Here is a 14,590-nt window from a genome sequence, read left to right on the forward strand (position 1 = left end):
GTCTTCCAACTTCTTTAGCTTGGCAGAAAGCTAGGATGGTGTTTTCAGAAAATGACATTAAATCAGAGCAAATTATAATTGGCAATAAAGATGTTAATAGATACAAATTCTACAATTTATACAATGGTTGATCCAACTGATTGAGTATCCCAGAAGGAATTCTTAGAAACTAATAAAGTAGACTTTGTCCCAGAAAGTACAAAACAAGCAGAGCTGTATACAACTTAGTTTAACTTTTTCTCAAATGTGAGCAAAGGTCATGTGGCTTTGGCATCAGACTGGTAATGGTTTTATCACACAGGCCACGTTTATTTGGTAGTTTCAATACATCACCCCCAAACTATTCTCTGTGGGTCAAAATGTACCAGGATTTTTAGGATCAGCCCTCAACAAATCCACTACCTGGATCGGGACATGAACTTTGTGTTAGGTTCTTTGATGGTATAAATCTTACAAAGTGAAGTGGAAGTCACTCAGTCCCGTCTGACTCTTTGTGACCCCGTGGACTATGGCCTGGCTGCCAGGCTTCTCCATCCATGGAATTCTCCGGGCCAGAATACTGGAATGGGTAGCCATTCCTTTCTCCAGGGGATCTTCCCAACCCAGGGACTGAACCCAGGTTTCCTGCATTGCAGGTGCAGGCTTTACCATCTGAGCCGTTATTCAAATTGGGAAACTTCTACATGAGGATATACCAAGACTTCCATTTGGTACCTGAGCACAGAGGAATGTTGAGTTTAAACAAAGAATCATCTGTGCTAGAAAGGGTTCAAACCTAAAAGGAACCACTTGACTATATGATAAAGAAGTCTGTTCCCAGTATTCCAAGAGTTAAAGGAGTCTGTTCCAAGTGTTCCAAGAGTCTGTTCCTAGTCACACCCTGGGGCAAAGACATTGTTCCAACCTGTGTGAGTTTCTGTCAGGCCACCCTCCCCAATCTGGATTTGGAGGCATGGAGTCATTTGAGATTTTCCCTGTGATAATACGGATCTTCTGTAAAGAAAGTGATGGCAAGTACTTGTGGTCTTATCAGCTCTTTGGAACAAAATACTTTCATATCATATCAACTTTCAGCACTTTTCTGAATAGGCTTCTGTTGCTTTAAGTGAAAGTGAAGTCGCTCAGTCGAGTCCGACTCTTTGCGACCTCATGGACTGTAGCCTACCAGGCTCCCCAGTCCACAGAATTTTCCAGGCAAGAGTACTGGAGTGGGTTGCCATTTCCTTCTCCAGGGGATTTTCCCAACCCAGGGATCGAACCCGGGTCTCCCACACTGCAGGCAGATGTTTTACCATCTGAGCCACCAGGGAAGCCCTATGTTGTTTTAAAAAGACGGTCAAATACAAAGTAGTAAATGGCTGTTTTCTTGTTTACTAATGGGAAAAGATTCATTTTGTACTTAAAGTATCTAGATTGTTCCAAAATGTGAAAGAGGATAGGGAAGGACAAACTTTAATAGGAAAGCTGTAGAAGGTTTGGGAAAGGGGAAATTTATTTGTCTTGGACCATAATGATTGCAAATAATAGTCTTAAAGTATGCAGTGAAATATTAAAATTTTGCTGAAGCTGAAAAAAAAAAAAAGAAGAAAGTCAAATGTTATTTTCCAGCTCAAATAGCTTCACTTGAGTTGACTTCTTGAGTTATTTACCTTTTGTGAACTACATGACTAAAGGCACACAATATTTTAGGTCTCTACTTTACATTAACTTTTTCCTTTTATACTTGATTCTACCTCACAGGATTGTGAACACTGTGACTTGCTAAGTAAAAAATATTTTACAGGTTAGAGTCAGAGTCATCCAATCTAGCACTGGATTTTCAGATGAGGAAAGAGGCCTATGAAAAAGCAGGAGGGCACATACTGAGTCAGAAGCAAAGAGAAAAATACAGCCCAAGTCTGCTGATTTTAAAACTGTGTTTTTCAGTCTTTTCTTTTTTAACCCAAGGCTCCTTTTTATAAACAGAAAAAAATCTCCTCTACCAGAGATTTTCATACAGCCTCTCAGAGAGTCATCATTCAGTTGAGAATCACTGTATCTTCTGAATAATGACATTTCTTTTTCATAGCTGAACACTGATCCTTCAGACCAGCAGACATTGATCCTGCCAGGCAATACAGGAGCTCAAAATGTGTATTTTAAAAGATTAAAAAAAAAAAGGCTCATGTCTATAAGTAGTATGAGACTCAAAATAATACTAAGAACATTATATAGAACTTTACAAACTGCTTTTACATCCACCTTCTCATCAGATTCTCACAGCAAGCCAGTAAGGTATTGTTATCTGCATTCTGGTTTTGCAGCTGAGAAGATCAAAACATGGAGAGTTTAAGTGACTTGCCGAAGCAGAACCAGGATTTGCACCCTAATCTCCACTACTGTTTCCATTACTTCCCTATATCTTCTTCTAAAAGCTAGTAAGATTTTAGAGATTCACAGAATCATCACTCTTTATCTAGAAACATCTCATATCGGGGACTAAAATGCTGTCATTTTATTGAGGTAGTGACCACCCCTACCCCCATCCTTCCTTCTCTTAAGAATGACCTGGAGTGTTTGTTAAAATAAACCTAGGCCCTTTTCCTAATGGTTTTGATGAAATACTCTGGAGTGGGGCTAAGGGATCTATTTTTATTGCTAGAGTACTAGAATCAGGAAATGCTAAGGTTTATTTGCAAAAATGAATAAGGTGTGTTTTCACTGTGGTGGTGGGAGCCTGTGCCTTTATTTCTCAAGGCCTCTAATTTATCACCACTGATTACCACCACTTTCTCCCTCTAATTACTACCACTTTCTCTCTCAATGAATCACTGTTCAGCCTTGGCATTGTAGGGAGACCAAGAATTCTACAGGTAGATGTTCACCATCCTCCTGTGCCTGTCCTTGCTGTATGGTGGTAACCTAAAATAACACAATGTTTCCCCCACCCCAAGGACCATCCTTCATCCTGATGTTGAGGGAGATGGTCAGCTGCTGCTGCTGCTAAGTCGCTTCAGTCGTGTCCGACTCTGTGCGACCCCATAGACGGCAGCCAACCAGGCTCCCCGGTCCCTGGGATTCTCCAGGCGAGAACACTGGAGTGGGTTGCCATTTCCTTCTCCAATGCATGAAAGTGAAAAGTGAAAGTCTCTCAGTCGTGTCCGACTCTTCGCGACCCCATGGACTGCAGCCTACCAGGCTCCTCCGCCCATGGGATTTTCCAGGCAAGAGTTCTGGAGTGGGGTTGCCATTGCCTTCTCCGAGATGGTCAGCAGATGGCACTAACTCACCATGACTTCTCTCTCTGAATTCATGGGGTAGAGAGTGGAGGGGGAAGACTTTTAAAGCTAACCCATTGGAACTTTTGGTATACCGAATCTTGAAGACAGTGCTAGGAAGGCTTGTTTAGTATTTTCTAAAGAGCGCAGATGTCAGGGATAGGAGGAATGATGTGTGGTTCCTAGCTGGGTCATTTACCAGCTGTGTGACTTCCAGCAAGTTACTTCATAAGCCTGTTTTTTTGCAGCTATAAATCGGGATGCTCCTGACTTCCTGGGGTTAATGTGAATAAATGATTCTGAGTCATAGTACACAGTAGGTGCTTAATAAATAATTTTTTACTGTACAAGGCTTTCCTTTTATGCCTATAAAAAGTTTCTTTTTAGTTATGCTTCAGCTTGTTGATCTCACCCTATTCCACTACACCTTAGCAGTATAAGGAGCTCGCTTGATTTCAAATGCAAAATCGAAGAAGAAAGATGAAAGAGAAGAGGATACAGACCCTCAGTTTATAAGTCCTTTACAATTTGCAGTTAATTTGCCTTAGCCGTATAATTAGACAATAAGAGATATTTGGAGAAGGAAATGGCAACCCACTCCAGTATTCTTGCCTGGAGAATCCCATGGAGGGAGGAGCTTGGTGGGCTACCGTCCACGGGTCGCAAAGAGTTGGACACGACTGAGTGACTTCACTTTCACTTTCACTTTCAAGAGATATTTATGTTTCAGTAACAGTTGTTATCATTTATATTTTGGTCATCTGATGCAAACAGACGACTCATTGGAAAAGTCCCAGATGCAGGGAAAGATTGAGGGCAGAAGGAGAAGAGGGTGTCCGAGAATGAGATGGCTGGACAGCATCACTGATGCAGTGAACATGGACTTGGGCAAAGTCCAGGAGATGGTGAGGGACAGAAAGGCCTGGCGTGCTGCAGTTCGTGAGATCACAAAGAGTCAGACACAACCGGGTGGCTGACTGAACAACAACAAATTACTTGCAAGCACCCATTGGGCTGTGTGTGTAAAATATGTACCTGTTGGTAAGTAAGTCAGTAAGAGAAAATGTGAGAAAGCGTCTTAGCCAACAGAATATATGTTGCAATGTTGGCAGTTAAAAGTTCATGTATTTTGCTCATACTTGGGCCTTCAGAATCACATTCTGTGCCTGTTTACTCATTTTTTTAAAAAAATATTTATTTATTTCTTTGGCTGCATCAGATCTTAGTTGCAGCGCACAGGATCTTTTAGTTGCATCCTATGGCATCTAGTTCCCTGACGAGGGATTGAACCTAGGCCCCCTGAATTGGAAGCACAGAGTCTTAGCCACTGGACCACCAGGGAAGTCCTTATTTACTCATTTTTAATATTGATTTGATTATATGGAGCCTTATGACCATAAGTGGGTGAGTAAATTAGAAAGGGGAGCAGTGCTAGAAGCAGGCATATTCACCACCACCAAAGGGTTCTCAAGAGCCTGACAAAAGAGGAGGAAACCTGACAAAAAAGGAGGAAACAGAAAAGTATATGCGTGAACTCTGTCAGATGGAGAAGGCAATGGCAGCCCACTCCAGGATTCTTGCCTAGGGAATCCAGGGACAGGGGATCCTGGTGGGCTGCCATCTGTGGGGTTGCACAGAGTCGGAGACGACTGTAGCGACTTAGCAGCAGCAGAACTCCATAAGAAGACTGTCTCACAGATGCAGAGACTAAGTGGCTGGTTACCAGAAGGGAGGAGGGCTGGGGGTAGGGAAGATAGGTGAAGGGGATTAAGAGGTACAAGCCTTCAATTACTAATATACACTGTGTTCATACATTTGTTCAGGTGATCTTTATAACAGTTCCATGAGATACATATTATTTTCTCAAATTTATAGTTGAGAAAACTGAAGCACGCAGAGGTTAGACAACTTGTCCGAGATTACACTGCCAGTAAGTTAAAAAACCAGTATTGAACCCAGGTACTCTACTTCCATAGTCATGCATTTAAACACTCCACTATATTCCACAGAACTCACTATTAGATTGTCCTGGATGAAATACACTTTTTATTTCACTGTTAGTCTTTTAAAAAATAAAAATTTCCAAGAACATGCATGCAAATTCTTATGTTACTATGTAAGGTGAAAATTGTAAGGCAATGTTTTAAAGAATTAAAGTAAACTCAGGAATTGTTTTTAAAATGAGCAAGCAATTAGAGGCTATCAAAAGTGACCAGAGTAAGGACTTCCTACTAATGGTTAAGACTCCATGCTCCCAATCCAGGGTACCTGGGTTCAATCCCTGGTCACGGAACTAGATCCCACATGCCACAACTAAGACCTGGCATAACCAAATAAGGGGAAAAAAGGGAGGGAAGAGCAGGGTGGTCCCTGGTGGTCCAATGGTTAAGACCCCATGCTTCCACTGCAGGGGGCATGGGTTTGATCCCTGAAAGCATGCCAACCCACTCCAGTATTCTTGCCTGGAAGATCCCCACAGACAGAGGAGCCTGGCAGGTTGTAGTCCTTGGGGTCACAAAGAGTCGGACACGACTGAGCGCCTAACACACACACACACAGGGCAACTAAGGTCCCATATGATGCATGACACAGCCAAAAAAATTTTTTTTAATTTAAACAATTAAAGAATAAATAAGGCTTCCCTGGTGGTCCAGCAGTTAAGAATCCACCTTGCAAAGCAAGGGACGCCGGTTCGATCCCTGGTCTGGGAAGATCCCACATGCTGTGAGGCAACTACGCCCATGTGCCACAAATCTGAGCCCACGTGCTGCAACTCCTGAAGCCCGTGCACCTAGAGCCTGTGCTCCACAACAAGAAAAGTCACTGCAGTGAGAAACCTGCATACCGCAACTAGAGGAGCCCCCACTTGCCACAGCTAGAGAAAGCCTACACGCGGCGACAAAAACCAGCACAGCCAAGAAATAAGCAATAAATCTTTTTAAAAATAAATAAGAATATATAACTGTTAAAATTATATGAATAAAATTGAATTAGTATTTCTGCAGTGGCAAAATAGTTTTCAAGCATTGAGACAAAATTAAGACATTTTCAGATAATAAAAATCGATAGAACAAACTTGTAAGACTTGCACTAGTTGGTGTCAAAACTTACTACAAAGCTACAGTAATAAAGACAGAGAATACTGTCATAAGAATAGACACACAGAGCAATAGAATAGAATTGAGAGTCAATCCTCACTTTTACAGTCAATTGATTTTCAATGAGTGCCAAGCCCATTCAATAAGAAAGAAGAATCTTCACCAAAAAAAAAAAAAAGAGATGCTGGTTCAACTGGATATACATTGGATCTCTACCTGTATCCAATATATACATTTACTCAAAATGAGTCAAAGACCTAAGTGCAAATGCTAAAACTATAAAACTGTCAGAAGAGAATAAAGGCATAAGTTTATGACCTTGAATTAGGCAACAGTTTCTTAGATAGGGCACCAAAAACATAAGCAACCAAAAACAAATAAATTGAACTTTATCAAAATTAAAAACTTTTGCACTTCAAAAGACATGCTCATTAAAGTGAAATACAACCCATAGAATGGGGAAAAATATTTGCAAATCAAGTATTGATAAGGGCCTAGTATTCAGAATATATGAAGAACTCTTACAACTCAACAGTAAAAAGATAACAATTTTAAAAGAGGACGAATGTCTGTGTCCTCACAAAATTCATATGTTGAAACCTAATCCCGGGAGGGGGGTTCATGTTTGGGAACACATGTAAGAATTAAAGATTTTAAAATTAAAAAAAAAATAAAAGAAAATAAAAGAAAAAAAAAAAGAAACCTAATCCCCAGTGTGATGATATTAAGGGCTGGGACATTTGGGAAGTAATGAGAGCCCTCATTAAGGAGATCAGTGCCCTTATAACATAGGCCTCAGAGAGCACTCTTGCCCTTCCCACCTTATGAGCCCAGGAAGTGGACCCTCACCAGATACCAAATATATCAGACCTTGATCTCGGACTTCCCAACCCCCAGAACTATAAGAAATGCGTTTCTATTGTTTATAAGTCATCTGGTCTTTGATATTTTTGTTATGGCAGCTCAAATAGACTAAGACAATGAGCAAAGAATTTGAATAGACATTTCTCCAGAGAAGATGTACAAATGACCAATTTGTTGTCGTTCAGTCGCTCAGTTGTGTCCAACTCTTTGCAGCCCCATGGACTGCAGCATGCCAAGCTTCCCTGTCCATCACCACCTCCCAGAGTTTGCTCAAACTCATGTTCATTGAGTCGGTGACACCATCCAACCATCTTCTCCTCTGTCATCCCCTTTTCCTACCTTCAATCTTTCCCAGCATCAGGGTCTCTTCCAATGAGTTAGTTCTTCGCTTCAGATGGCCAAAATATTGCAGTTTCAGCTTCAGGACCAGTCCTTCCAATGAATATTCAGGACTAGTTTCCTTTAGGATTGACTGGTTGGATCTCCTTGCAGTCCAAGGGACTCTCAAGAGTCTTCTCCAACACCATAGTTCAAAAGCATCAATCCTTTGGCACTCAGCCTTCTTTATGGTCCAACTCTCACATCCATACGTGACTACTGGAAAAACCATAGCTTTGACTATACACACCTTTGTTGGCAAAGTAATGTCTCTGCTTTTAATAATGCTGTCTAGGTTGGTAATAGCTTTTCTTCCAAGGAGCAAGCGCCTTTGAATTTCATGTCTGCAGTCACCATCTGCAGTGATTTTGGAGCCTAAGAAAATAAAATCTGTCACTGGTTCCATTGTTTCCCCATCTATTTGCCATGGAGTGATGGGACCAGATTCCATGATCTTAGTTTTTTGAATGTTGAGTTTTGAGCCAGCTTTTTCACTCTTCTTTCACTTTCATCAAGAAGCTCTTTAGTTCCTCTTTGCTTTCTGCCATAAGGGTGGTGTCATCTGCCAATAAGTATGGAAAAAGATGCTCAACATCACTAGCCATTAGGAAAATGCAATGCAAAACCACAGTGAAATACCACTTCACACCCACTAGATGGCTATAACTCAAAAAAGCAGAAATCACCCAGGTGGTGGTAAGGATGTAGAGAAATTACAACCCTCCAATAGTGCTGCTGGGAATGTAAAATGATGCAGCTGCTATGGAAAACAACTTAGCAGTTCCTCAAAGATTAAACCCAGAAGTATTACATGACTTAGCAATTCTACTCCTGGGTATATACCTAATAGAATTGAAAAGATAACATTCATACAAAGACTTGTACAGGGTGTTTATAGCAACATTATTCAAAATAGGCAAAAAATGGACACAACTCAAATGTTCATCAACTTATTAAAAGATAAGTGGTGGTATATCCATAGAATAAAATACTATTCAGCCATAAAAAGTAATGGCATATCCTATGGCTGATTCATGTCAATGTATGGCAGAAACCAAGACAACATTATAAAGAAATTATCCCTCAATTAAAATTTTTTTGAAGCAATGGCATATCAATACATGCTACATGAACCTCGAAGACATGCTAAGTGAAAGAGACCAGTGCCACAACTACAGAGCCTGTGCACTCTACAGCCCACGCTCTGCAACTAGAGAGAGGTCCACATGCCAGAGTGAAGAAGATCCCATATGCTGAAACCAAGACCCAACACAGTCAAAAATAAATACTTTTTTAAAGTTAAAAAAAATTTTAAATCGCACATAGAAACTACAAAAACTGACCAAGTACTAGGTCACAAAGTAATACCCAACAGATTTCAAAGAATTGGTGTCACACAGATCTCATTTGTTGTATTTAAAACCTCCTGATGTTTGGAAATGGAAAACTCTAAACTCCCAATAAACCCACTGTTGGGCTGCACCTGCAGGCCTAGTAAGCCTTGTAGCCTAGCCTCAAGACCAAAGAGCCGAGAGACAGTAACAGATATTAATGGTTTATTGGACAGAGGTTCTTACACATCTAAAACCAAAAGGCCCTGGAGATCTACCCCACTGTGTACAGCAGACAGCCGACGAGACATGGCAGCAATCTTCGATACTTGAGGGTGAAGGAAACTGAAGTCAGGTTGACCCATCAGTTACCAGGGAAACCAGCAGCCAGGGCAGGGGGCAAGCACATAGTTATTAATTAAGCCCTATAATTAAGATGATTGTATATTCATGTGAGTGAAGCAGAGCCTGGTTAGCAGAGGCTGTACAGAGAACAAGAGAACAGCCATCTTGAGTGGCCTGACCATACACCCACAGTGATCTGCTCATTGTTCCACTGAAGTATTCACCTTTCAGGTTGCCTCCCCAGCTCTCCAAGATTCCTTGCCACTTCCCCAGCAACCATAACTGTGTAATAGGACTGCCCTTTAAACTCCACTCCCCACTATGGCCACAGTTGATTGGACTAGAGGTAGAGCTCTAATTCAAAATGAGCCAATCAGATTCTCCAAGGAATCTGGGCTTAGGTCACCAGTCTTCATTAGCTTGAAGAGAGATGCCCACCTCTTCTATAAGCCCTGGGGAGCAGAGAAAGCTGAGCTGCAAAGAAATTAGGGGTTCCTACAGAGAAGAGAGACCACACAGTAAGAGGGAGAGATTGAAAAACAGACTGATTACAGAGAGGAACTTAAAAAGAAACAGACAGTATTTATAGAGCATATAGAGCAAGACTGAGTTAAATTGAGATTGATGAAATAAAATTCATATTTTATGGCAAAAAAAAATAAAGCAAATTTTTTTCTCTGCCTGTTTGGGCCTCTTCCCTCCCTTTTAGTGTGTACTGTACATCAGCATTAACCAGAACTCCTAATGTGATGATATTCCTTTTTCTTTTTTTTTGCCATGCAACATGCAGGATCTTAGTTCCCTGACCAGGGATTGAACCTGTGCCCCTTGCAGTGGGAGTGTGGAGTCTTAACCACTGGACCACCAGGGAAGTCCCTTGATCATTAATCTTTAGTGAAAAGCACTAGTTGGTCAAATATTTTGTTCCTCAATGTCAAGGGCATTTTTTACCTGCCCTGGGTCTATTATGTCTGTCCATGTCAGGTCTTCATATCTCTGTTTTATCTTTCCTTTTAGGGGGTTGTACTGGTAAGATGTCTGGCAAACATTAATGGTCAATTCCAAGTTTTCCAATGCGATTTATGCCTATTTTATCTTGCTTGTGCATTGTGGCATGCTCAATAATTTATACAGAACTATAGATGTGATCAAAATTGACAGAGTAACAATGTCATTAGTAAAGATTTAAGCCAAGATTCTCCTAAACCAAAACATTCTCACAGCATTTTTCCTAAACTAGGAAGAGAATCATTCAAAGCAGAAATTTGATTCTTCATGTGTCATAAGATGAGTTAACAAATATCTCAGTCACACAGTCATACCATTGGAAAATTGATAGAACTCACTATGCTCACATTAAAGGCAGAGTGCAGGGGTTGTTTCCAAGACTACCCATAGGTGACCTTGAGCCAAGGGAACGTGATTGTGCATCTTTCTAACTAACCTGGGGAGAATCAAGGCCATAAACTTGTTCCATAAATACACTGGATCCTGTTAGGAGCTACCCAATTTTAATATCTAGTGAAAACTATTGCTTATGACAAGGTTCAGAACAGTTGTCATTAACTGGCTAAGAGGGTCCCACTTCATCATACCAGTAAAATTAGCTTGTATGGTAGTAGAGTTTTTTTTCCTTCTAACGGAAAGTTGCTAGGGGCCATTTATTTAGAGCCTTAAAGAAAAGAAATCCACCAAGGTAACCTAGGAGTACTGGACAGAGGTAACTAGCCACAAACCCAGAAACTGGATTGAGTTTTGAAACTTGCAAATAATTGAGCCCAAGGAAAAAAATATATTTGGTTCACAAGTGAAAGTATGAGTAATTGTCTAAGTAATTAGTATACCAAGTAATTACTAATTACTAGGACCACAGCCTTGTCTAACTCAATGAAACTAAGCCATGCCCGCGGGGCAACCCAAGACAGGCAGGTCATGGTGGAGAGGTCTGACAGAATGTGGTCCACTGGAGAGGGGGATGGCAAACCACTTCAGTATTCTTGCCTTGAGAACCCCATGAACAGCATGAAAAGGCAAAATGATAGGATACTGAAAGAGGAACTCCCTAGGTCAGTAGGTGCCCAAACGCTGCTGGAGATCAGTGGAGAAATAACTCCAGAAAGAATGAAGGGATGGAGCCAAAGCAAAAACAATACCCAGCTGTGGATGTGACTGGTGATAGAAGCAAGGTCCGAAGCTGTAAAGAGCAATATTGCATAGGAACCTGGAATGTCAGGTCCATGAATCAAGGCAAATTGGAAGTGGTCAAACAAGAGAGGGCAAGAGTGAATGTCGACATTCTAGGAATCAGTGAACTAAAATGGACTGGAATGGGTGAATTTAACTGAGATGACCATTATATCTACTATTGCGGGCAGGAATTCCTCAGAAGAAATGGAGTAGCCATCATGGTCAACAAAAGAGTCCAAAATGCAGTACTTAGATGCAATCTCAAAAACAATAGAATGATCTCTGTTCGTTCCCAAGGCAAACCATTCAGTATCACGGTAATCCAAGTCTATGCCCCAACCAATAATGCTGAAGAAGCTGAAGTTGAACGGTTCTATGAAGACCTGCAAGACCTTTTAGAACTAACACCCAAAAAAGATGTCCTTTTCATTATAAGGGACTGGAATGCAAAAGTAGGAAGTCAAGAAACACCTGGAGTAACAGGCAAATTTGGCCTTGGAATGCGGAATGAAGCAGGGCAAAGACTAATAGAGTTTTGCCAAGAAAATGCACTGGTCATAGCAAACACCCTCTTCCAACAACACAAGAGAAGACTCTACACATGGACATCACCAGATGGTCAACACCAAAATCAGATTGACTATATTCTTTGCAGCCAAAGATGGAGAAGCTCTATAGAGTCAACAAAAACAAGACCGGGAGCTGACTGTGGCTCAGATCATGAACTCCTTATTACCAAATTCAGACTCAAATTGAAGAAAGTAGGGAAAACCGCTAGACCATTCAGGTATGACCTAAATCAAATGCCTTATGATTATACAGTGGAAGTGAGAAATAGATTTAAGGGCCTAGATCTGATAGATAGAGTGCCTGATGAACTATGGAATGAGGTTCGTGACATTGTACAGGAGACAGGGATCAAGACCATCCCCATGGAAAAGAAATGCAGAAAAGCAAAATGGCTGTCTGGGGAGGCCTTACAAATAGCTGTGAAAAGAAGAGAGGCGAAAAGCAAAGGAGAAAAGGAAAGATATAAGCATCTGAATGCAGAGTTCCAAAGAATAGCAAGAAGAGATGATAAAGCCTTCTTCAGCAATCAATGCAGAGAAATAGAGGAAAAGAACAGAATGGGAAAAGACTAGAGATCTCTATAAGAAAATTAGAGAGACCAAGGGAACATTTCATGCAAAGATGGGCTCGATAAAGGACAGAAATGGTCTGGACCTAACAGAAGCAGAAGATATTAAGAAGAGGTGGCAAGAATACACGGAAGAACTGTACAAAAAAGATCTTCACGACCCAGATAATCATGATGGTGTGATCACTGATCTAGAGCCAGACATCCTGGAATGTGAAGTCAAGTGGGCCTTAGGAAGCATCACTACGAACAAAGCTAGTGGAGGCGATGGAATTCCAGTTGAGCTGTTTCAAATCCTGAAAGATGATGCTGTGAAAGTGCTGCACTCAATATGCCAGCAAATTTGGAAAACTCAGCAGTGGCCACAGGACTGGAAAAAGTCAGTTTACATTCCAATCCCAAAGAAAGGCAATGCCAAAGAATGCTCAAACTACCGCACAATTGCACTCATCTCACATGCTAGTAAAGTAATGCTCAAAATTCTCCAAGCCAGGCTTCAGCAATACGTGAAATGTGAACTTCCTGATGTTCAAGCTGGTTTTAGAAAAGGCAGAGGAACCAGAGATCAAATTGCCAACATCTGCTGGATCATGGAAAAAGCAAGAGAGTTCCAGAAAAACATCTATTTCTGCTATTGACTATGCCAAAGCCTTTGACTGTGTGGATCACAATAAACTGTGGAAAATTCTGAAAGAGATGGGAATACCAGACCACCTGATCTGCCTCTTGAGAAATCTGTATGCAGGTCAGGAAGCAGCAGTTAGAACTGGACATGAAACAACAGACTGGTTCCAAATAGGAAAAGGAGTACATCAAGGCTGCATATTGTCACCCTGCTTATTTAACTTCTATGCAGAGTACATCATGAGAAACGCTGGACTGGAAGAAACACAAGCTGGAATCAAGATTGCTGGGAGAAATATCAATAACCTTAGATATGCAGAGGACACCACCCTTATGGCAGAAAGCGAAGAGGAACTAAATAGCCTCTTGATGAAAGTGAAAGAGGAGAGTGAAAAAGTTGGCCTAAAGCTCAACATTCAGGAAACGAAGATCATGGCACCCGGTCCCATCACTTCATGGGAAATAGATGGGGAAACAGTGGAAACAGTGTCAGACCATTGGGGGGCTCCAAAATCACTGCAGATGGTGATTGCAGCCATGAAATTAAAAGACGCTTACTCCTTGGAAGAAAAGTTATGACCAACCTAAATAGCATATTCAAAAGCAGACATTACTTTGCCGACTAAGGTCCGTCTAGTCAAGGCTATGGTTTTTCTTGTGGTCATGTATGGATGTGAGAGTTGGACTGTGAAGAAGGCTGAATGCTGAAGAATTGATGCTTTTGAGCTGTGGTGTTGGAGAAGACTCTTGAGAGTCTCTTGGACTGCAAGGAGATCCAACCAGTCCATTCTGAAGATCAGCCCTGGGATTTCTTTGGAAGGAATGATGCTAAAGCTGAAACTCCAGTACTTTGGCCACCTCATGCGAAGAGTTGACTCATTGGAAAAAACTCTGATGCTGGGAGGGATTGGGGGCAGGAGGAGAAGGGGACGACAGAGGATGAGATGGCTGGATGGCATCACAGACTCGATGGACGTGAATCTGAGTGAACTCCGGGAGTTGGTGATGGACAGGGAGGCCTGGCGTGTTGCGATTCATGGGGTCGCAAAGAGTCGGACACGACTGAGCGACTGAACTGAACTAATTATTATACAGACTTGGTCCAGCATCTTGGGTCAGCTGTCTACTTCAGATGTCATCTTCTTCTTGTCCTGGTCTGGTAGTATTAATCCTAGTCAAAGTTGGGTATCAGAAATAGGAGTTGCAGTTCATTCAGAAGAATGAAAGTGGCTGTAAAGAATCCTTTATCTGATGTCTTTTCCAGTATACATAATCTGCTGGTTGCGAGTCATGGCACTTATCTTCATTCAAAGATAGATAACTGTGATAAGCTTCAGAACCAAACTTTATAATAATATAGCAACAACG

This window comes from Budorcas taxicolor, chromosome 10 (assembly GCF_023091745.1).
Source record: "Budorcas taxicolor isolate Tak-1 chromosome 10, Takin1.1, whole genome shotgun sequence".
NCBI lineage: Eukaryota > Metazoa > Chordata > Mammalia > Artiodactyla > Bovidae > Budorcas > Budorcas taxicolor.